This window comes from Eschrichtius robustus, chromosome 5, assembly GCF_028021215.1.
Source record: "Eschrichtius robustus isolate mEscRob2 chromosome 5, mEscRob2.pri, whole genome shotgun sequence".
Lineage (NCBI taxonomy): Eukaryota > Metazoa > Chordata > Mammalia > Artiodactyla > Eschrichtiidae > Eschrichtius > Eschrichtius robustus.
Window position 1 is genome coordinate 20,694,742 of NC_090828.1, and position 23,916 is coordinate 20,718,657.

At 44.3% G+C, this 23,916-nt stretch overlaps 1 long non-coding RNA gene across 2 annotated transcripts; it reads left to right on the forward strand.

Annotated features, from left to right (window-relative positions):
- Positions 1 to 2,169: 2,169 nt before the first annotated feature.
- On the forward strand, positions 2,170 to 21,832 carry LOC137764746 (uncharacterized). 2 transcript variants are annotated; one of them, XR_011074054.1, is made up of 4 exons: positions 2,170 to 2,251; positions 9,860 to 10,068; positions 19,049 to 19,165; positions 20,657 to 21,832. It is a non-coding gene; the product is annotated as an uncharacterized lncRNA (long non-coding RNA). The 2 variants fall into 2 exon arrangements; XR_011074053.1 differs by lacking the exon at positions 20,657 to 21,832 and having other exon boundaries at positions 19,049 to 19,592.
- The last annotated feature ends 2,084 nt before the right edge of the window (positions 21,833 to 23,916 follow it).

Genomic DNA, 23,916 nt, shown 5'->3' on the forward strand with positions numbered 1-23,916 from the left:
GGGAGAAGCGGAGGAGGACGGGCTGGGAAGAGCTTCGGACTAAGGGAGGCCAGAGGCCCCAGAAGTGGCCGAAACTGTGTCTTCAGGGGATTTTGCCCCCAGAGTTGCTACAAACACAGCACACCGCATACACTAAACACCGCATACACTACACACACATACCATACGCACCTACCATGCACACACACATATACAAAAACACCACAGAGCACACACACACACCATACACACAGACCACACATACCACATACACACACACATACCACACAGAGACTGTGCACACACTCACCACACACAGAAACATCCCACAAGCACACTCACACATCATGAGGGCTGGGTGTCCAGGAAGGATGCAACCCCCGTAAAGACAGTAGGAAAAGGGAGGGCAGTGAGGAGGAAGGTGCGTACCCAGACCACAGGCATACATTCACATCCCGAGATTTTAAAAGTACAGTTAAAGCCAAATGAAGTATAACCGAGAGCGGAAGATGGGAGGCTGGTTTGTAATCTCTGCTCTCGACCCTCTGTACTCCCACCAGACCCAGCTCCAGAAATGTATTCTCCCCCTGCAGGAACCCCCTCACCCTTCTCCTAATCTGAGCTAGAAAGTGAGGAATAGCAAGGGCTCTGAGTGGCATGGCTAATAACCGATACCTGCTACATGTGTATTCATTCCTTTCATCCTCTCAAGAGCCCATGAGATGAATACAGTGTTTGAGAAAATTGAAGCTCGGGGATGCTGAGGAATGTCCCCAAGCTAGAAATCAGTGATTCATCTGACCTTATCACACTGGCCCAGGTTCACGAGGGGAGTAAAGAAGGCCACCATATTTCCCATCAAAGTCCACCAGTATCTATACTGGAGTATCACCTTCCATACATTTAGAAAAAACATATATGTGTATATTACCTTATACGTATGTATGTATCAGTCACTTACACATCTAACCTACGATTCCATAGGTATTTTTTAAAGACAAGAATAAATAAAACAAAGCAGATTGGTTTAAAGTTGCTTTAAAGAAAATACTAGATAAATATAAAATATTAGGTAGATAATAGCACAGGTGGTGCAGAAATATGGCACAAACCAAGAGACTGGTTTGCAAATGGTTGGTTCTGGGAAACCCTCACTGGCCTACAGGACGGCTCTGACAATAGGGTATTTCCTTTCACTGAGCTGAGTTTGCCCCCATAGCATCCACCCTGTAGATCGGATGTATCTTCCTGGGTGGTAGGCTGAAAGTCTGATCTTCCATAGGCTGGATTTAAATCCTCAAAGCCAGAAAAGGGCAATGAAGACCCTTTTCTTGTCCACCCTTTTCTCGGCCTCCTCTGGCACATCATCTGTAATAGGCCAGATCCAGACACCCACTCTGCCCGCCCGCTCTCCCATCTCTAGTTTCTGAGGTTTGACCAGAGTCTCCTCTTGTCCCACTTTCAAGTTACACATTTCAAACTGTGGGAATGGAAGCCGTTCCTGCCACCTTAGCCTCTGGACCACAGCAAAGGTCAAGGAACTCAAGATCAGTCGCACTTATGAAACTGTCAACAGAAGCACATGTTTGTGGAAAATAATATAAAAGAATTTTAAGGAGGTGGGCCAGGCTCGGAATTACACAGGAGACCCAGAGTCTGCACAGTTTTCATCGCGAGCTGCATCTTGGAGGTAGGCAGCCGTAAACAGCGGTTTAAAGCAAAGGAGGAATGTGTTAGGGTGGGTTCAGGAACGTGTCAGGCCAAAGCGGGCGCATGAGGGATTGGGCAGAGCCAACAACGCGGGAACAGAAACTGGTGCCGGGGAGAGGAGACAGGTAGACAAAATGTACAGAGCAGCAAGTCACCGTGCCTAGAACCAGTGGCTCTACTTGAGCAAGAATCACTTACAGGACCTTTAAAATTACAGATGCCCAGGTGCCTCCCAGACTGATTGGTTCAGAAGGTCTGGACAAGCATCAGTAAGTTTCTTGTTTGTTTACTTGTTAACTCCTCTGATGATTTAATGTGCAGCCAGAGTTCAGACGATTGAGTTATTGAGTATAAGATGCTGGGTATACAACAAATGCTGGCGGAAACAAAACAGATGTGATCCCTGCCCTCATAGTGCCTTAGAGCATGGGAGAAGAGATAAACATTAAACACAAAATAAACACTCAGTTACAAATTGTGGTTTGGGCTACACAGGAAGAGAACAGGGTGGAGGATGTGTGTGTCGTGGCGAATGGAGCGTCTCTCCAATTTCTGGAAGAAGGTACTTAACGGTAATAAACACCATAGAATTCAGTTACATGAAATCAGCTCCCTAAATTGTGACTAACGCTTTGGTTGTGCAACAATATAAACAATTGCAAGATTTAATCAAGATTTTAAATTTTAAAAAAAATAAGTAAAATTGGGTCAGAAACCGTAAAGAGGATGAAAGGATTGTCCAAGAAGAGTCTCTGAGAAAGACGGAGGTGTCAGCTGGGTCAGCCTGGAGAAGAGGAGGCCGGGACAGAGGGGCGCGTGAGAAGTCAGCTCACTTCCTGAGTTTTCTTACCAGTGAGAAACCTGAGTTTTTTAGCTTCTTCAAGAATTACACAGGAGTTGGAAGAGGCTGATCTTAGGTTACCATAACTTGGGGTTGTAATTGAAATGCTGTAATGTTGGATATGTGGAAAATGGTGTCTGGGGGAAGAAATCAGGGAAGCAGAATAGAGCCTAATGCGTAGACATCTCCCTAAGCACCTTAGCTGGTGATATCATAGGTGGAATTTATTTATTTAAAAATAGACTTTATATAAAGTACCTGTCCAGGGTGCTTAACGTCTTTGAGCCTCAGTTTCCTCATCCAGAAAATGGAGACAAGATCCCGAGCTCCCTCATGGGAATTTGGTGAAGCTGCACTGAATGCTTATTGGGTTTCGAAGGCTGTGCTACACTTCCCTGAGCCTCATTAGGAAAGGGGCTATCATCAACAAGCATTGATTGTGGATGGCCGCACTGTGGTTCACAGTTTGTAAATGTTATCTGTTTGATTCCTCCCAACAAACTCAATACCCTGAGCTGGGCATGATTTTCTTCATTTTCAGATGAGAAAAACTGCAGCTCAGGAAATTATTCTAAGACCAAGAGCTAAGAAAGTGGTGGAGTTGACATTTAAATCCAGGTAGTCAGACCCCTCCGGATCAGGACCCTTCCAGAGGATAATGCCAGAGAGAACTGGTAGAACAGGATCTGGGGGAGAGTGAAGATGAGAGAGGAAGGAGAGGGAGAGGGAATGAGGAGGAAAGAGAAACAGAATGAGAGGGAGAGAGGGGAGGGCAAGGCCCACAGAGGGAGGGACAACCTGACTGCAGGTGATGGGCAAAGTCTGGTATTCGGCCACCTCACTGAGGCATTCATGGTATGGCCCCCTCTGTCTGCTGACACTTCTGCTTTCACGGTTCAGGGAGTTCTGCTCAGTTTCCTGAAGCCGCGGCCCCTCCCCTCAACCCCCTCCTTGTTCTTCTTCTTTTCACAGCCTCTCCCAGGTCCCAAGGTTTGAGGGAAGCCTGTGCTCCGGATGCCTCTGGTTTGCTCAGACAAGTGCTTAATTGCTATTTAAGAGAACTGATGCAAGGGACCTTTAACACACGTCGGTTACACTGACGTCTGAAAAGAGAAATAGACTTCCTCTCATGAATGGGAAATTCCTCTCACAGCAGTTATGCTGAGAAGGAAGCATGGGCAGGTGGGCCTCAGCCATGGGCCCAAGGGACCAGTTCTGTGGCCTGCCTTCGTCTAGAAGCTGGTCAGCATTGTGGAGGCAATTCCCGAGGGTCCTTAGGGCTCACTGGCCTTGAGTGAATCTTCCCTCCCGGTATAAAAAGGGGTGGGAGATTCCTAAGTAATTTTCCCTTTCCAAGGTTCTAAAGCAGCCCCAGGTACCAGCTCCTGCTCCCTGGGCTGCCCCTGAAGGCAAGTGGCCCCTTCTCCACTCCTCCATGGGGCAGGTGGTGGGAGGAATACCTTATCATCCCCGGTGTTAGAACTGATGACTGATTTTTAATTCTCCGCAGACCAGGCTCCCCTTTTGCCCACACCTGTGGAAGACCCATCTCACTCCCCACCCAACCTAGTATGCCTCTGCCCAAGTTCATCAGCCAGGATAGGTTGCATGGCCCCCAAATAGGGTCAGGCTACAGTGCTGTTCCATTTCCAAGGAAATTCTCTGATGCAACATCACATGTCCAGTAACTCTGATGACTCAAATGTTGGGTCAAATGTCACCTTCCCAGGGGTCCCTCCCAACAACCTTTCCAAACGTGATCCCACACCCTTTCCCAGGCTCTCTCTGTGGCACGCTGCCCTGTTTTGTTTTCTTCACAGCACTACCCTGACTTGAAGTTCTTATTTCTTTAACTCAGGCCACTATATTGATGGACTTCTCCCACCATCAGCATCACTCTCAGTCTCTACAGTAACCCTCATGCCTAGAACAGAGTCAGGGTCATAGTAGACATGTGACAACATCCATACCACACATGAAGGAAGGACGTAGAGGTCAGTCTCAGAGCCCAGGTGCCCCAAAGCCCCACTCCTCTCTCCTATGGTCCTCTCTTGCCTTAGTCCTAGCTCCAAAGTGTCTGCCTTCCTCTCCTCCTTGTTATTGCGAAAAGCACTAGACCCAGAAAGCCATCACCTCTGGTTGTAAGTCCTTCTTTGCCATTTTCTGGCTGTGAGCTTTTCTGTAAATTATACAACTACAACTGTAATCATGCACATGACAATAGGATTATTTTGAGGAGTAAATGAAATATCTATACATCTGGGCCTGGTGTACAGTGAATGTGAATTGCCTTGCATTCTTCTCTTTGTTTCTCTCCTCTCCTCTTTTTTCCTTCTTTATAACTTAATTCCCTGCCTCTCCCTTAACCTTTACTCTCTACTCATAAAGATGCCGCCAGAGTTTTCAGCAGGATCTATGTCCTTGAATTGGACTGATTTAGGTAGGCCTGAATGCCAGGGAAGTTGCCTCTTCTGAGGGGAAGACAAGTTTAAGGCAGATGTTCTGAAAAATGTCAATGGCAAGACCCAGGAGGAACCCAGAGAGAGGGGCTGGAGGGGTGCCCAGCTGGAGTCTGCCCAGCCCTGAGGTTCAGGAACACATTCAGACCAGTAGTTCTTGAGATCCTGCCCTACTTATTCTGGAAACCACTGTGTTTGCACGGTTGGGCAGGTAAATTTGAACATATTTATTGTACCAATGTGAGGTGGGTAAAAGAATCCAGGGATGGGAATGAAGACTTATTTCCACACCCCACCTCTCCCAGCTCTGCCATTAGCCAGTTACAGGGTCTAGGAAAAGTCCATCCTGCTCTCTGGACCTCAGCTTGCCCTCTGACAGTTAAAGTGAGACTGAAGGTCTTGATGGTGTCTTCTAGCTCTGACAAGCCACGGCTAAACCAGACCAAAATGTTTTCTGCAGCCATTTTATAAAAGAGAGTGGAAGCAGAGAGCAGAAGAAGATCAGAGAAGCCCCCTTTGCAGGGTTTTTTGTTTTGCTTTGCATTTTGTTCCCATGAACTTACTTATCTGCAGCACAGATTCTGTTCAGCTGGTATTGGTGTTTTTACTGTCCTGCATGGGTGGACTTGTATTACTTTGCATGGCCATCTGAATTTTCTCCATCCAACTTTGCCAGGGTCTCACTTTCTCTCTAGTGGAAGCTGTTCTCAGCATACAGGAGCTTGAAATTTCTTAGAGGTGCCTGTAGATGGACTTGCCTCTTTTCTGCTATACACATCCAAAGCCACGGCAACCTTCTCTGGGCCAAAACCACTTACTAATTAATACATTTTACAGGGTGAATAGAGCCCTGGCACCACTGCCAGCCCAGGGCAGCTCCCAAAGCCACGGGCCTTGCCCAGTGCCCAGAAAGAGCCCTGCCTGGAGGCAGTCAGTGCCAGGTTTCCTCCAGGCCGGTATCTCAGCCTTCTCATTTGAACCCGGGAATGTGTTGTTGCCTGCATCCCCCAGGGCCCCCAACTCTATCATTCTCTCCTTCACCTGCTTCCATTTCCAAGGAAACACAGGTCACAGTCCTGTGGCACCTGATCTATTTTTCATTCTCCCCTTCTCTGGGAAGAATGATGGATTGACTCTGGAAAACCCATTAGGGAAGGGCTGGGTTGTCCTGCATTTCCATCAGGCCTGTCCAGGTGACTTTGAGTCAAGCCGCTGAGAGCCATTTAGCTGCGGGACCATCTCTGCGGGTCACCATGTTTATTTGGGCTGCTGACCCTGGCCTTAGAGAAAAAGATGAAGGATTAATGACACTCATTGTCCAAGACCCTTCCCCCATCCATCTTTACTAGAGACTTTTTGGAGCCTCTTTCATTCATTTACAGTTTGTTGAGAAGCACCCAGTGCCCCCAATGGACCAGCCCACTCTACCTTGCATTCTAGGTAGCATCCTTCCTTGCCTGTCTGTGCCAGACCAGCCAGCAGGCACAGGTCTCCAAACTTCCCAATTTGAGTGAGTTCCTAAATTTCTGGAAAGCCAAAAAAGAGGTCAGAAGGATAGGGGGCCAGAGTGATGGCCCTGTTTTTATCATAGCATTGGTTTGCCTAGGGAAGGGTTTTTGTTTTAACCTCACAGTGGATGGTGATTGAGCCTGCAGGCTGATGTATTTCCCTCTCAATTCTTCAGATAAGGCTCTAGCTCTGCAGGGATGGAAGATGAAATTTTCAGCTTCCTTAATAAGGATCAAACCATTGTATTCATCCAGCTCAGTCTTACATGGCAGAGCAATTACTTTCCCCTCCACCTCTCACTCCTCTTATTCCCTGCAACTGCATTTATCAGTGGTCTACTTATTTTCAAAGACCCGGCCAAAACCTCACTTTCTCCATGAACCATCTAGCCCCTACAGTTCCCTGCAATGTCTCCTTTATTTTCTATTTTCTTGTGTCATTCTTCAAATGACTATGTTACCATAATTACCATTCAACTCTTGTGCTTTTAACCTCTTCATCTGCGCTACTGAATGTCCAGCTCTTTTTGTAACACACCATGCCTTATATGTCTTTGCATTCCCTGTAATGTCTAGAAAAGAGCTGCTCACATCATTAACTATTATTAAATATGTCCTGGTTATGCCAAGCCAGAAATATTGGCCTGCTTGGTACTTACATTTCTGCAGGTAAAATAATATATTGACTTTCCGCTTCAAGTCAGGCATATTCACTTCAGACAGGTGGCCAAATTAGGTGTTAAACACTGGTGAGTCACCCAGAGCTAGAAAGATGCCCAAATGCCAACTGGGAAAATCTTGACTAAGCCAATCAGGGGCTTCAGGACCTTCTTTTTGATAGCAGTGCCAGCCCCATGGACTAATACCTTCTTTTCAGAGTGATGTTGACATGTCAAAGAAATTAATGGTCCTATCTCAACTGGGAACAATGTGTTCACATGGTAACTCTTAGGCTAGCCCTCACCATGCCTCCACCAAAAAAATAAAATAGTAATAATAATAATTACACTATATTTTCAAACTAAAGAGCCTTAAGAATGATAACTTTTCACTTTCTTGGTATTATCCACCTGGTTTTCACTATAGCATGTTTGTGATATAAAAAATAACTCGAAAGTATGATGTCAGAGAAAATGGAAGAGACATTTAGAATTTTTCAAAATATGAAAGTGGCCGCCTAATATTCCACCTCCTCTTCTCAGCCTGTGCTAGAAACAAATAGCCTCTTTACCTCTAAAATACTTCATTCTGTGTACAAAGAGAACTATTAAGCTCTGCTAATTATACCAGAATTTGGATGACATCTCAGGGTCTCAGTTTCTTCATCAGTAGAGCATGAAATTGCAGTAGACACTATCTCCAATTCTATCCCATTTTTCATTAAAGTTTCCCTCTTATACTTGCTAGTCTCTCTTTGCTCTCTTTGGCATGGTTTGGAAAAGGAAAGGCTACTTAAGTCTTTCCTTGGGGATAAGGTCCATGTTACAAGAGAAAACAAAAAGAGATGAGGTGTCATCAGATCAATTCCTTGGCACTAACAAAGGTGGGGTAGATAGGAAAGGGAGGGTACAAATTAGAATGAAAATTATGTTCTATGTTTAGCAGAAATGTGAAATGGGCAAAATTGTCCTAGAGCCCTGCATACACAACTCCAATGCCCCTACCACCAAGATTCATTTCCCTCCACACTGGAATAGACCAATGCCTGGAAAAAGATGATCAAGGTGGAGGAAGGGAGGATGGTAGAAAGAGCTGAGGAAATGACTCCCAAACTTGGGCTTAGTCTTGTGGACCTACAAACATATAACAGTGCATGTTGAGAAAAAAGCTTCAGGCTGATCATTGTCAACAAAGAGTCAACAGCTAGAAAGAGTCTTCCTGGAGTTGCTTTGTGTGTCCAATCTTCCTTCTCCTTTGGGAGCAGGTGTCATGGTACAGAGGGCAGTGTGATGTAATAGAATTTTATACCTGAGTTGGACCTGAACTGCAAGCTGCCATTTGTGTTCAAGGATCTGCCATGAACACAAATTTTGGGAGCCTTCAGAGTCATATTAGTAAAATGAACTTGAAGATGAACTTGATCTTCAAGATCCTCCCAAGTCTTATACTTTGCCGGGGAAGAGATTGTCCATTCAGCCAGAACAGCAGGGTGGAGCAGAAACAGAGACAATGCTTATTGCCCTCTATCTCCTCACCACCAATTTCTGCCCCTCTGCTTAGTCAGACAGCTCATCAGACCTATTTCCTGGTAGCTTTTCCTCTTATTTTAGAACTTATGGTGGGAAAGTCAAGGACAACTTGAGACCTTGTGTGGGTGGTACAATTCACAGAGACCCCTGTGACTTGTGATGACCTTTTCCCAGAAAGTCCCTGGAGACAGGAACTCAGCAGACAACGGACCCTTGAAGGAAGTGTCCATTGTCCATGCAGACCTTTGTGGGGCCAGCTGGACCTCCTGGAATTATTAGTGGGAGGGAGCGTGCACCACTTGGAGCTAACAGTAGATGCGGTAAATTAAGCTCCCTCCCTAATGGTCGGGTTTCTAGAAGAGCAATTTTCATTCACTCAATTCCTTGTCATGAAGTACCTAAGAAACTTAAAGAACAGTTTTAGGAATAGCAGGGATGATTGAGAGACAACTTGACCCCTGTAGCTGCACATGTAGGTAGCCCTGGCTTAGAAACCAGAGCACACTGTGATTCTAGCCTTAAGCATTTTTGTAAAGAGCATAATAAATGGTCCCTCCACCTTATGAAAGATCAGAAAAAGAAGATATGACCTGAATCAATGACAAAACAAAGTTATGGCCTTCTGTGTGATGGGGTTACGTGACTTAGATGCTAGACTCAAGTGACCATGGGAATATCTTTCCTGGGAAAAGGATCAACTCCTGCTTTTAAGCTGAGAGGTGTGCTGTTCTTATTGAGGTCAGACAGTGAAGCAAGATGACTTCTATGCTGCTGTTACCTAAAGGAGAGAATTTCTCATGAAAAATGTTTTGTTGAGTCTTACGACCTCATCAAGACTTTCTTCAGCAATAGCAGAATGCGAGAAGGGCCCATTCCAAGTTGAAATAATTAAGGAGTAGTTAAACATACAGTCTGAACACAGTGATAATGATTTCTTCAATGTCAGGTTTTCTCACCAATGCCATGGCTCCCACCTCTTTCAAGAGGCTTCCCTTCTATGAATTTACCTTCACGGATGGCCAAAATGGTAGCAACTGTTAAAAAGAGCAAATATGTCCATTTTCTTCAGAATGAGTTTAAAAGCTGAGGACACCTGGATTTAAGCTGGAACATCCTGAAGTCTTCCTGAATTACTAATAACAGAGCTCTCTGCATCTTGTTTATGCCTCTAAGGAGGAAGAAAGAAGAAAAGAGTGAGGTCTTCTGAGTCCTGGAGAAGTGGATGAGGAGATTCTGACAGATTTTTACTAAGGAGCTCTCCTGGAGAAAGATGGTTTCTCTGGACCTGTGCCAGGCTTCTGATAATCCCTCTTCCCTAAAAGAGGCCAAGATTGTGACAACACAGCTCTGCCTCCACCGTGAGGAGACGAGTTTGGTTCTAGGTGAGTCCTGCAGATCCTAGAGTTGGAAGGGGTTTTAGAGATTTGCAGACCCATGTCCCGTATTTTTTTTTTTTTTTTTTTATGTGAAGGATTTGAAGATTGGGAACTTAACCTCATTGCCCTAGGTTCACAGAGGCATGTGACAAAAGCAGATCTTGAACTCAAGTCTCTTGACTCCCAGTCCACACCACAATATTCAGCTACAAATACTTTACTTGAATATTCTGTTTTGTCTCTGTACCCTCTCTTCTGAGGGAATCTCTATTCTTAGCCTCTATTCTCTAGAATGGGAATGCCTTCTGACCCCATTCCCAAATATAACCGACTGGGCTAGAATGGACATTTGACCCAAGGGCAGTCCATCCATGAGCTAAAGAGAGACTTGTAGCCTGACTCAAAATAATAGATGGGCCAATCAGAAGCTTTGTATCAGGAACGAGTGCTAAGAGCTACAGAGGGAATGTAGTGCTGGGTTCTAGACCTAAGCCAGGCAGTCCTGTACATGGGGCTGTACAGAGAAACCCTATCAGGAAACAACAGAAAATGAAGCAACTGAGCAGGACACCCAGGGGAGAAGAGTGATTTTCTTCCCTGTTCTACCTGAGACCTGTTTGTATCAGTATTTCTGACATCAGAACAGTATCTTGGCATTTCTTATTTGTTACATCTAGGCCTGGGGTAGGTCCTCCTTCTGACATCTGCACATGGGCCCAGATGTTCTCTTTTGTTTTCCCAGCCTACTTAGTTTCTAGGGTGTTGACACTTTCAGCTGCTGTAACAAGAGGTAGGCTTGGCCTTATAAGATGACATTCTTACCAAAAATAGAAAGGAAGCCACACAAAATGGCACAGGTTTACCACACTGTCCCCAGGTATATTAGGCACTTGCGGCACACCATTCCAAATCCCCTACTTGACCCCACCTCTTCCTCCAGCCTTTGCTATGCTCATCAGCAACATAAAGCCTTTGTGTGGACACGGTTGTCTCAGCCCTGTGCTACCTGCCTTTCACATGCTGTTCTGGCACTGCGGGGGTGGGGCAATGACAAACCTGTGTTTCCCTGGAGCATAGGCATGCTGGAAGAGCAGGAAAGTTAATGCATGCAGGACTGCCTTTGACCAAAAAGGAATGGGAGTTGAAATAACTCTTCTCTATTTTGTCCCCTAGAAGGTCCTTCTGAGACATATTGTACAAGATTCTACCAAATGTCTCAGTAGCACCAAGCACCAGTGACCTGTAGTGGTGGCCAACTCCTTAACACATGCTGGAATTGCTTTTTATCCTTCCACATTTCACTTCCCTGCCCTGTTCTCCTGCTCCCTAGGATAACACTCTCAAAGAAACTCCCTGTACACAAGTATTTGTCTCACACTTCCCAGGGATCCCCGGCTAAGGCACTGAGGAAAGTTATGTTTTTGACCCTTTGTCCTGATTAAGATAATCATATGTTTTTGAGGATAGTCACCCAAAGTCAACATGGATCTGATCTTGTATATATATGTTGCTGTGATGGTTAATTTTATCTGTCAGCTCGATTAGACCACTGGTGGGTGCTCAGACACTTGGCCAAACATCATTCTGAGTAAGTCTGTGAGGATGTTTCCAGATGACATTAACTCTTGAATTGGAGACAGAACAAAGCAGATTGCCCTCCCTAATGTGGGTGGGTCTCATCCAATCAGATGAAGACCTGAATAGAAAAGAAAGGCTGAGTGAGAGGGAACTACTCCTGCTTTCTTCAGCTGGCCCATTGGTCTTTTCCAGCCTTCAGACCAGTACTGAAACCTTGGCTCTTCTGGGTCTTGAACTTGCCAGCTTTCAGACTAGAATATATACCATCAGCTCTCCTGGTTCTCAGGCCTTCAGACTTGGACTGGAACTAAACCGTCAGCACTCCTGGGTCTCCAGCTTGCCTACTGCAGATTTTGCGCCTGCTTAGCCTCCAAAATCACATGAGCCGAGTCCTTATAATAAATCTCTGCCATATATATATAATTATACACACACACACAGACACACACACACACACACACACACACACACATATATATATATAATTTATTAGTCAGGATTCTCCAGAGAAACAGACATTAGGCGATTATGTATGCATATATATATGTATGTATATGTGTGTGTGTGTGTGTGTGTGTGTGTGTGTGTATATACATATATATTTTATATATATAAAATAAAATATTTATCTATTTATTTATTTATATAATTAACAATTTCAGCCTGACTCCTAAGAGTTCCAAAGTACCAATAGCCCATGACCTTTCAGATGATAGACAATTCTAAAATGCTCCTAAAATCCTAAAACTCATTCTCTACCATCAGTTTAATGCATAGCAGAAATCGAGGAGCAGATGAAGAAGGTCAGCTAGAAAGAAGTCAAATGCCCTCTGATTCCCATTGTCTATTTCTCCTGTGCTAGAGTTTTGGGGAAATTAGTGATTGGTTGCTGTATTAGTTTTCTAGGGTTGCCATAACACATTACCACAAACTAAGTGGCTTAAAACAACAGAAATTTATTCTATCACAGTCCTGGAAGCTAGAAGTTAAAAATTAAGGTTTTATCAGGGCCATGCTCTCTCTGAAGGCTCTAAGGGAGGATCTTTCCTTGCTTCTTCCCAGCTTCTGGTATTTGCTGGCAATCCGTGGTGTTCCTTGACTGTGGCAGCATGACTCCAATCTCTGGCTTCTTCCCTCTGTGTGCTTCTGGTTCCAAATTTCCCTCTTCTTATCAGGACATCAGTCATTGGATGAGGGCCCAACCTAATCCAGTATGACCTCATCTTAACTTGATTATATCTGCAAAAGCCTTATTTCCAAATAAGGTCACAATCCCAGGTTCTGGGTAGACATGAAATTGGGGGGAACACCATTCAACCCAGTAGCGTTGCTGAGTAGGTTCAGGAAACAATTGGCTATTGGTGAGGTGAGGACAACATTGTGGTAAAAAGGAGGAGAGAGTCTCAGGAAAATGCAAATGGAGCCAGGCCCTATTTGTCAATGATGTTCGTCAGAATTCTAGGCCCAGAGGAGATCTGAGGTTGCTTGTAAGGTCAGCCTCATGCCTGGCTGAGGTGAGGCAGTCTTAATAGCCACTCCTTTGAGGAAACATCATAGGTCCACCCAGACTATAGAGCTTCTGGGATCCTGACTGACATGTCCTAACTTCCCCCCTGGAGCGTACTCACTGCGTCGGCTTCCTAGGGGGCAAAATTAACAATGACTTTCTATTTAGAAAGGTTAGGAGTGAATATTCACAAATAAATGAGAAATTAGGTAAACAAGGAAAACAGGTAGCTTACGTGAGTCTTGACGAAGACCTAATGGAGGCTCTGAGGAAGGTTGGAGAACCTTTCAGGGAAGGGTGAAGCTTGGCTGAGAGCCAACGATGATGAAATGAGAGAAGAACTCCTGAGAGTATCTTCCTTCACTCACTGTGAACACTTGTGCAAGTCCTTTTACCCTAGGGATCAGTTTAATTGGAGCAGGAGAGACATGAGCCTGTGGTCCACTGTTCCGTGATTTGAAATTACAACCTCTTTGAAAGCAAGGACCACATATCTCTTATTCACTTTTGGGTCCCCAGGTCCTAGAATAGTACATGATACTTAGAAAAATACCCAGTAATTATTCATTGGATGAAAGTTGGGCATGAACTGCTTAGATTGAAGAGCGGAAATTCATTTCCAAACCACAAAGTGGAACCCAGGAACCATGTTTTCCACAAGAGGGTAAAAGATGAGATGTAAATGGTGGAACATTGGGTATCTATTGAATAAACATTTATTAAGCACCTACTATGTGGGACACTGAAAACAATGTTGAGAAATAGAACAATGTGCAACTTGTAGCCTCTGCTTCCATTTGTTAACATATAATCACATAAATAAGCTAAACACTCTCAGATAGTACAATTACTTGAGTAGAAGACTTTTTAAATTAAGAAATAAAATTTTTAAAACCTCATAACATTTGTGTGACATACAAGAGGAAAAAAGTTACTCTTGATTAAAATAATCAGAGAAGGCTTCATCGAGAAGCAATGCATTATCTACGAAACTAATAACTATTTATAATATTGGACTTAAGAATATCTTGGAATTTTTTATCTTGTGGAAACATTCAGACTTAGAGATGACCTTTGAAATACAGCCAGTCCTTAAGTTGGGGATCCTCCTGCACTGCTCTCATTCGGAGTTCAAGGAAATGTCGTCGAGGAAAGGTGCATTCCAACAGGTTAATTTGAACAACACAGTAATCTTGAAGTGTGCCACGTATCCAAAAATCACAGCCAGGCTACCCATTCCTTTCAGCCTGGGGATCATCAGTTGTGGTGTCAACTTAGCCTCTGAAAGATGATAGTAAAAAATGTTTTGGCATGAGGTGCTTCTATCTGGTGTCTTCAGTAGACTTCAGAGAAAACTATTGGCCCTCTTTAATCCAATTGCCTGTTTGGCTGTACATTCTGAAACCAATACTCAAAGGGTATTCCCACAGAGGGCTTACAGGGACCACCCACCCTCCCTTAAGCCCACTGGAGATAGGTTAAGACCTGAAACTCTCCCTCAGGAGCCACAATTAAATTGGGGCTTAAAAGGACCTGGATTCCACTTCCTAGACCACAGCCACATAAAGTCAGTGGAACGAAGAAAATTATAGTCCAGACATTAGCTGCCATGTCTTCTACTTCTTGTTCATTGGCTCTTGTATGCATCTAACAGGTATGGAGAACTTACCATCTGTTCAGTACTATGTGAAAGAAGGAGAACCGGCCTGGAAAAGGGAATAGACTATATCATTGGCTGGTATTTAATATGAACACATGTCACTCTTTCAGTTACAAGAGACAGAAACGCAACTCAAACTGACTTAAATGAATAAGGACATTCACTGAGTCATGTAATTGAAAAGTTCAGGCATGGCTTGACCCAAGTGCTCAAACAATATCATCAGGAATCTTTTTATCCCCATGATCAAAACTCGAAGGCCAAATTTGCTATCAACAAATCTGTGTACTTTTACTATCCCTGAGATAATTAGTACAGCCAGAATCATGGGATGAGCTGATTGGCCAGATATGAATTGTATGGCCTTACCTGTACTTCACATAACCAGAACGGAAGAGGGATAGTTTCTCAAAGGAAAATAAGGGTGATGTACCAGTAAAAGTAGGGAGATGATTGCTGGGCGGTAAGAATAACAGGTGTCCTCTATGGAATGTAACAGAGCTTTTTCCATGGCAGATCTTAGAACTCTGAATAGGGCCACCTGTATGCAGCACACCTTGGGGTTTCCATCATTGTTATGGGTAAAGTTTCCACTGAGTCACCCACTTGGACTCTCTCTGCATCATCCTGCCTAATGCCATCGTGATTGGGAATATATATCAACCCTTGAATCAAGTTCACAGTAAGAAGGGCTGGAACCCAGGTTCATCACCAAAGCCAGTTTCTTAAACTCCCAGCCTGTCTCTGGGATGGCAGGGCAGGGCAAGTTCCAAGAGCAGCTACTACCACCTCAAGAATCCCGGAAGTATTGGGATTCAGTTGCTGTGATAAAGCATAACGTTATAGAAGTGGGGATGGGACAGTAAATCAAAAGTCCCAGAAGAGGATCTCAGCCAGTCCAGACCTTTGGGACTCCATGCCAAGGCCTTTCCTGGGCCTGGCCTCACAGTCTTACTTTTCCAACTAACACACTGGGCTACTTTCTCATATCCCTTGCGTCAGATACCAAAGTAGCCCGTCTGCTCTCACTCCCTTATTCCAACTTCTTTCTCCAAATATGAGCCACTTTTTCCTTACCTCTCTTGGTACAACTGCATGTTTCCATCCAGAAGAGTGAAGCTGTTTGTTGTTGTTGCTCTTGTTTTTCCCCATGCAGTTACTTCAATTGGAACTAGATGTCTTCAAGCCTTGGGGAGAGGAAAGACATATATCATTAGAAAAGTAAATAATGATACAAAGGCCCTATTACTGAGGTTTTCTCAGGATGACTGTTCAAGCCAAAAAAACAATAGTGCTCCAAGGACGGAAATGAGCCCACACGTCGGAGGACAGAGACAAAGAACAGAAATCATGGAGCAGGGCAGAGCTAACTCAAACAGCAGGACTTGATGTCTTGCTCAGATGAAAGGGTAAGGCACTCAGGTGGGACAGAAGCCAGGGATGGGATTTCTGGTGACTCTCAGTGCCTCCACTTCCCCAAAACACATAATCTGTTCAATCCACAAAGCTGGAGTGTGAGCTTCATGCTAGAGCCAAGTGCATTCAGATATATCAAGACCTCCTCATGTTCACTCCCCACCTCCTGCCCATTGTCAGATCAGCAGTACCTTAGAGGATCTCAGGAAAGATCTTGAGGACTAGTGTGAGGTGTTCTCCAAGCATCCCTGACCTGCATGAGAAAATATCCCTGGTTGCTTTGGCATTCTTCAGTCATTTCAATTCATTCTAGGAAAAATCAGTTTATTTGCAAGAGGTATAGTTCAAAAGGGCCAGTTTCATAATTCAACTTTGTAGATAACCAGAGTCAGACTGTCCCCCCAAAATCTTCCCTCACCCTGGAAAGAACAGAGGAAAGTATATAATGTAAAGCAGTGGTCTGCCCACAGTCTAGTGACAAACCCTGACTTCAGAGATGGACTTGTTAAAAGATCATTATGTTCTTAAAGGTTGTTTCTACATGACCTCAACATAGCGAGTTAAATAGTGGAAAATTCAGCCAAATCTCCTGACTCTTTTATCATGAAAGTCCAGTCCTAAAGATAGGCACAGGCATTCACTTCAGGAAAATTCCATTTCATTCAGCAAGGGCTTCTTTAGCAATTAGGGTGTGCCCATACTGTGCTGATTTCTACGAGCAGTAGAAAACATTTGTGTTCTAACCCCTATCCTCAAGCCACTCCTAATTCCGTTGCTGTGATAAAGCACAAGTATTATAGGAGTGTAAGGGGACAGTACATGCTGCAAATTTGAAGAAATTACTGTGCCCAGAAATTTAATGCAAATCAAGCAGATCAAAGAGTTCCAGAAAGGCAGTTTGTTTTTTGGTTTTTTCCCCTTCAACCAGGGAGCCCATTAAACTGTGTTATTGGAGAATTAACTGTGGGCTGAGCCCAGCGTAGGCACTGGAGGTTTGCTTAAGAAGGAAAAACCATGACCCTGTCCAGGGGGAGTATTCCATCCATGGTAGTGAGGGACAGGGTAGGAAAATACAGGCAGGTTGGGAAAATATGAAAGGAAATGAATTAACTTGCATAATTAGAAACATCATGAGTAAAAGCCAGATGTTGATGGGGGGGCCGTGGGTGGTGTGGAAGAGGTAAGGGAGAATGAGGAAAAGAGAAGATTTGGGATGATTTCTGGAAAAGCCAAAAGCAGAGTTAAATGTTTGCATCCTGTGGAGAGTGTGGCTTGGCAGAAAGGGGAAGAATATTCCAGAGCTGGAAGAGTAGCTTGTGAAGAGGTAGAGAAGACCGACCGTGTATATCACACCCACTCCCCCATCCCACCCCCCTCACTCTGTCCTGTTGTGTCCTTTTTCTCACCCTGCCTTACAAGAGGGAAAGGGAACAGAGGCAGATGGGAGCTTGGAAGCCAAGCCTCCAATTTCATGCTGATGTTCGACTGGGGAAGGAAATCATGAAAGCTAATTGCCTCTCAGAATAGCATTTGTCTGATTTTCCCATGAGGTATCAGAGGGCATTGAGTGCAATTGGTCACAAGGTCGCCAGGGTTTAATGTCTCTCCTGGCTCTGGGTTCCTGCATTACTCTCCCCTCTGGCAAGTGAGACTGCCTGATCTCAACCAGTAGTCTCAGTCCCATGCCAAACTCTGAGACCAATCTTGGTTTCTGGCAGTGGTCAGCTTTTTGTCTACACTGTTGTCTTGCTACTGGTCCAACTTGACTGGGGCTACCTTCTTCCCCAATAATCAGGTTCTTACCTATTTCTTGACCAAACCTCTGTCATAAGCCCTAGTTTTCTCCTAAGCTGCTTCTCTGTCTTGTGTATTCATCTTCAGTGATTGAGATCCAGGCTTGTTTCCCAGTCTCCCCAGGGAAACTTCCTTGAAGCCCAGTCTCATTAGCATCTGGGATGCCCTGTCCCTGACCTCTAATTCAGTCCCTGCCAGGCCATCCAAAGCCAGCTTTCTGCCTATTCTTACTGATGGCCTGTCCCTTGAACCTCCAGTAATCAAGGTATCATTCCTGCCTGAAAAGACTGTCTGGATATGAGTATTGGTGTCCACTTCAGCCAATGGTGCTCCTACTCGCTTGCCTTTTGGAATAACATCAGATTCATAAATGTTTATCTCTTGACACAGACTCCTGGCCTTACACTCTGTTCAGATATATTGAGTTTCTCCAATGAAGATTCTACCTGGAGTTCTGATCCCAGCTTTACTTAGGTTTGCCCATTGCACTAGCCAATGCCTAAGATATAACAGAGAAAACACTGTAACAACATTGTCTTCCACTTCTCAGGCGCTCAGTCACTACAGGACCAAAGATCATCTGATCTGGACACCAGATACAAAATTCTAAATTTTAAATTCTAAAATTTATTTGTCTCTCTGATCTTTTTTTTTTAATGGAATTGAGTTGAATGAAAAGGAAAAAAATACTTACAATTCCTAGAATTTTTTGGAAAGAGTTTGTATGAAAACTCCCAGGACCCCATAGCAATTCTAGGTTAGAAAGAAAGGCTAAGAAATAAGCAGGAAGAAAGGATCAAGGTACAAATCCTCGTGGTTCTGTTGCTATGACAGTCCTGTGACTTGCAGAATTCCCTTCCTTCATGTGTGAGGTGGATCTAGTGAGTCTCCTTCAATAAATAGAATATGGAAAAAAGTGATGGGATATGACTTCTGAGATTAGGTTAAGGGAAAGACTTTGGCTTCTGTCTTGTACTTCTTTACCTTCTCCCTTGCTTATTTGTTCTAATGGAAACCAATTCCCCTTTTAGGAGCTGCCTTATGGAGAAGCCCACATTGCAAAGAACTGAAGGAGACCCCTGATCAAAAGGAAACAAAGAACCCTCAGTCCAAAGGTCTATGAGGAACTTGAGTCCTGCAGCAACCATGTGAGTGAGTTTGGGGTCTATGTTTCAGATGAGACCACAGCCCCAGCCAAAACCTGGTTTGCAGCCTATGAGAGAGCTTAAGGAAGAGGTACCCAGCTAAGAGGTACCTGGATTCCTGATCCACAGAAAGTGTAAGATTACAAACGTTTGTTCTTTAAAGCACCTAGGTTTTGAAGTAATTTGTTACCCAGCCATAGATATCTAATGCAAGCTTCAGAGAACTGGAGACAAGGAAGACAGAAATCTTTGACTACTAATGATTAGATCATTTTCACCAACCCTAAATCTTCCAGTTCCCCATTTAGTTAGACTTAGAGGAAATCCACATTTATTTCATTAACATATACTTAGTGTGTGTCCTCTCTATGCCCAGCAGAGTGACACATACTATGCAGGATTCAGAAGTTAGGGCTCTCAGGGAATTGGAATGACAACCATAAGCCACAAGAAATAAAAAGGACCCTCAGCATTACTTTGTGTCACTAGTTTTTCTGCCCCCAAACTCATGAAAATCCTTCTTAAATTCCATGGAAAACAATGTTTTTTAATGGCAGAAAAGAATTTCTATGACAGAGTAGACTGTTATGGGGCAGCCTGAATTTCATTAGTGTAGAGACAAAAAATTGGCAAGAAGGACCCTATCTGCAAGCATGTTTTATTTTGTCAACTGTATTAATTGTTTTAATTGGTCACCAGCATATCAAATCAGGATATTTTACATAAATACCAACTTTCTGTCTTGTCTTGAAACACCTCAAGATCTGGCCTCACTGGATGTACACTTCTCCTGGAGCCAACGTCTAATACAAAGAAGACCCTTTCCTCCCCTCTAGATTGGACATGTGCTATTCATTTTGCCATGGTCCCCACCCAGTCCACTTTACTAATTTAAGGTGCCTTTTCACAAACAGGCACAAAGTTCATAAAAAATGCTTTACGCCCTCTGATTCTTGTTGAGCTGCCGAGTTCTTCAAGTCTTCAGTGGTCACTGTGGCCCCAGAAAACGATAGCTCTGATTCTCTGTCTCTGTGAAAATCCCTTGGATGAAAGTCCAAGAGTTATCCATAGTAGGTGTTCAGTAAGTTTTCCCTTACTTTTCCACCATTCTCTAAATAGAGACAACACAATCCTTTTTAAACAGTATGTGTGAGCCGTTTGAAAATAACAAGTACTTTTTTACATTTGCTCATTGTATTGTTGGAATCTTGGGGTGACTCCAGACCTCTTCTCCCATCTCCCAAGCTCAACCTGGGATACAGCAGTAAACAGAAGAAACAAAGCACAGCTCTTATAGGGCATACAGCCCCCTGGTAAACTCAAGAAGATAAATACTGTTTGAATAAATGTAGCGAACCAACTAAGATGACCTTTCTAGTCCCTTGCAGGTGTAGGAGCCTATAATGCACCCCTTTAAGAAATCCTTCTTCCTTTACTATCTTTTCTCTTCCTATCCTTACTTCCAACATAAGCAGGTCTTCTTGGCCTTTTTAGGAAGCACAATACCCTGGATTCTGGGTGAATCCAGGGCCCACCAGAGCTTTGGAAAAGCAGAATGAGGTGGAGGAGTAGTCCAAGGAAATGTTTGTCTTATCTCTGCTCCTTTGAAGAAGTTCCTCATAACTTACCTCAGAGAAATTTACCACTCGAGCTCTCAAAGACCAGGGAAGAAGGAAGAGAGAAAAGAGACATCCAACTTCTCCAAGAAGAAAGACGATGTCTGGATTAACAAGGCCCACTGGTCTCCAAGGCTAATTCATGCTGTCCTCCTGCGCATTGGACTCATGGTCTGGCTCTGACTTCTGAAGGATGGCTTTCGACTAATGCTCTCTAGATGAAGCAGAGGCTGAAGCCTGGGAGGATCTTGGCCAGGGCCACAGCCATGACCTCAGACCCTTCAACTGCACCTGAGTACACACTTCCAGGGGAGATGTGCTCTCCATAGAGAAATGACAGCTCTGGCTCATGGGGTCCCTGTGAGATCACCCCAGCTGGTCTAAATTAGTGTGCGTCACACACACATACACACACACACACACACTTTTTTAAAGCCCACAACATAGAATATCCTTTTTTCATTCTTGATTCTGTACTCTGACCTTCTGCTAAATCAACTTTTTAAAATATAATTTTCTCTTCTGCTTACCTAAAATGTTTCTGTACTGAATTTGCTGAGCAGCCAACACATTTGTAAAAGCACACAGGCAAGCTAAACTCACTTCCTAAGCCAACTTCACACCTGAGTATGAAGAAGGCATCTGGCCTTCAAAAATGAACCGCTTTCCTGACGAAGGAATAACTTCCCATCGCCAAGGGAGAATGTGCTCTATCTCCCACTCCCCTCTCCTTTGTCCCCCTCCTTCCCCTTTCTTCTTTCTCTCCCTTGCATTTCAGCTCCCAAATGAGGTCAGATCCCAAAGCCCAAATAAGTGGAGGAGGGTTCACGTCTTCTCGGCTGAATAATTCCAGCTCACCCAAGCACACAGTGTTCACAAATAATGTTTGCACACTAGGTTTGCTGCCTGCTGGGCTGATTTCTCTCTCCCTCACCCTCTCTCTCTCTCTCCTTCCAAACCAAGGGCTGGAGATAGAAAAGAAAGTTTGATTCATATTCAAAACACAGAGTGAAAACACTTTGATTTCAAAAGAAAGAGGAGAAAACAAGAGACTTAGCCATCTTTACTTCTTTTTCTTTTTTCTTCTTAAACTTCTTTACTCTTAAAGGCCCTTTACTTTGAAAAGACCTTTTGGTGTTTTGCTTCATAAAACTCTGGTGTGAGAAAAAATAAAAGCATACACATTTTCACAACTGTGTAGCCTTAGAGTGATGAGCTCATATTTATTATGCTGTGTCTTCTGCTGATAAGGGGAAACAAAAATTGACACAAAGAAAATGCTCACCTAGCTTTATTAAGACAAATCTCTCTGTATCAGTCAATGTCCAACCAAAAATAATGAAAGTCACATTTGAGTATCTAAAACAGAGTGATTTTAGTACCGGGAATTACTCAGGTGATGGAAGAGCTGAGAAGTCAGACAGGAGATAATGAGGCAAATCAGAAGACAGCAACAGCAAGATGCAGCTACTGCCTGTAGGCTGCAGGGACAAAGGAGGAGAGAGGACTATCAGAACCCAAGGGCTGGGGCCACCAAACAGAAGCTGGAACCACAGCACACTTGTCTAGTAGGATCTGGAGTCCAGGAAGATAGGCAGCTGCTACTGGAGAGACCCCCAAGGTGAAGAAGGTGAAGGAGAAATAACATGGCTCCTCTCTTCCTCCCTCCCTCCCATCTGTATCAAGTGCCTTCTACTGGCTGAACTCAGCTGGAAGCCACCTGATTCTGGGAGCCTGGGAAATGCAACCTGAAAATAGTCAGTCCCTTGAGGCACCAAGCAGAGCTGAGAAGCGTGAGAGATGTGGTTGAAGTTCAGGTTTTGGTTCCACATGCACCCCCCCCACCACCACCACTTCTTCTCCCTCCGCTGTGTCCCCACTGCCAACATCCCCACCCAGCCATTGAACAAGCTTGATGTGGGATCTGGATGGGCTGGAGATTGGGATTGCAAGGAAAAATGCCTTGGAAGTAAAGCTCAAATTCAGCTCTATCAGGCTCTCATCCAGGGCACCTTCCCCTTAATCACTAGGGCCGTCACCCTGTCTAGTTTGTGTGTCCAGTCCTAGGATGTGGGAAATGCAATGAGTTCCAGACAGAGCATGGATGGAAAATTACTCCAGACCCATGTCAGGGAGCATTCAAACGAAGCTGAGCTAGAAGTACAGGGTGCCTGGAGGCGCAGGGTATTTAGTCCCGTTCTCTACTGAGAGCAATGACCAACCACAGGAGAGGATACTGTGTCAGAGAAGAGGTATTGCAAGATCTTCCTGGATGTCCCCTGAAGGCTCCTTTTAAGCTTTTCAGCAGCCAGGCCTTGCTAAACATGTGCTCCCTTGCCAAGCTCACTCCCCAACCCCCAAGGCTGGCACAAAGCCCTTGGAGATAGAAGTGTCAGAAGACTGCTTTGTTCAGAAAGGCTCATAAAAGAGCCCTGAATTCACTCTTAAACAATCCACTCAGGATGGAATTCAACAAATCACAACTAAATCCTCCTTTTGGCAAAATGTTTCCATCTTAATTATAACTATTATTGCTTGTGTTACTGAACATGTCTTTCTCTGCCCTTAAAAATGGAGGAGGGGGCTTCTCTGGTGGCGCAGTGGTTAAGAATCTGCCTGCCATGCAGGGGACACGGGTTTGAGCCCTGGTCCAGGAAGATCCCACATGCCCCCGAGCAACTAAGCCCATGCACCACAACTACTGAGCTTGTGAGCCACAACTACTAAAGCCCACACGCCTAGAGCCCGTGCTCCACAACAAGAGAAGCCACTGCAATGAGAAGCCCGCTCACCGCAACGAAGAGTAGCCCCCACTCACCACAACTAGAGAAAGCCCGCGCGCAGCAACGAAGACCCAACGCAGCCAAAAATAAATAAATAAAATAAATTTATTAAAAAAAAAAAAGTGGAGGAGGAGGAGAGAAGCAAAAGTACAATATAAACAGAGGAATGGAAAATTACCCCAGCAAAGTGTAATGGCTAAACAATGACTAAGGGGGCTGTGATATGCATCAACACAGGTCCATGTGCGTAAACAGTGTGTGGTGGGAAGGGAGATGATGTGGATGATCTCGACAGAGAGGGGGCATTTAAGCTGACACAGAGTTTCCTTTCCCTGGGAGGGGAAGAACAAGGTCA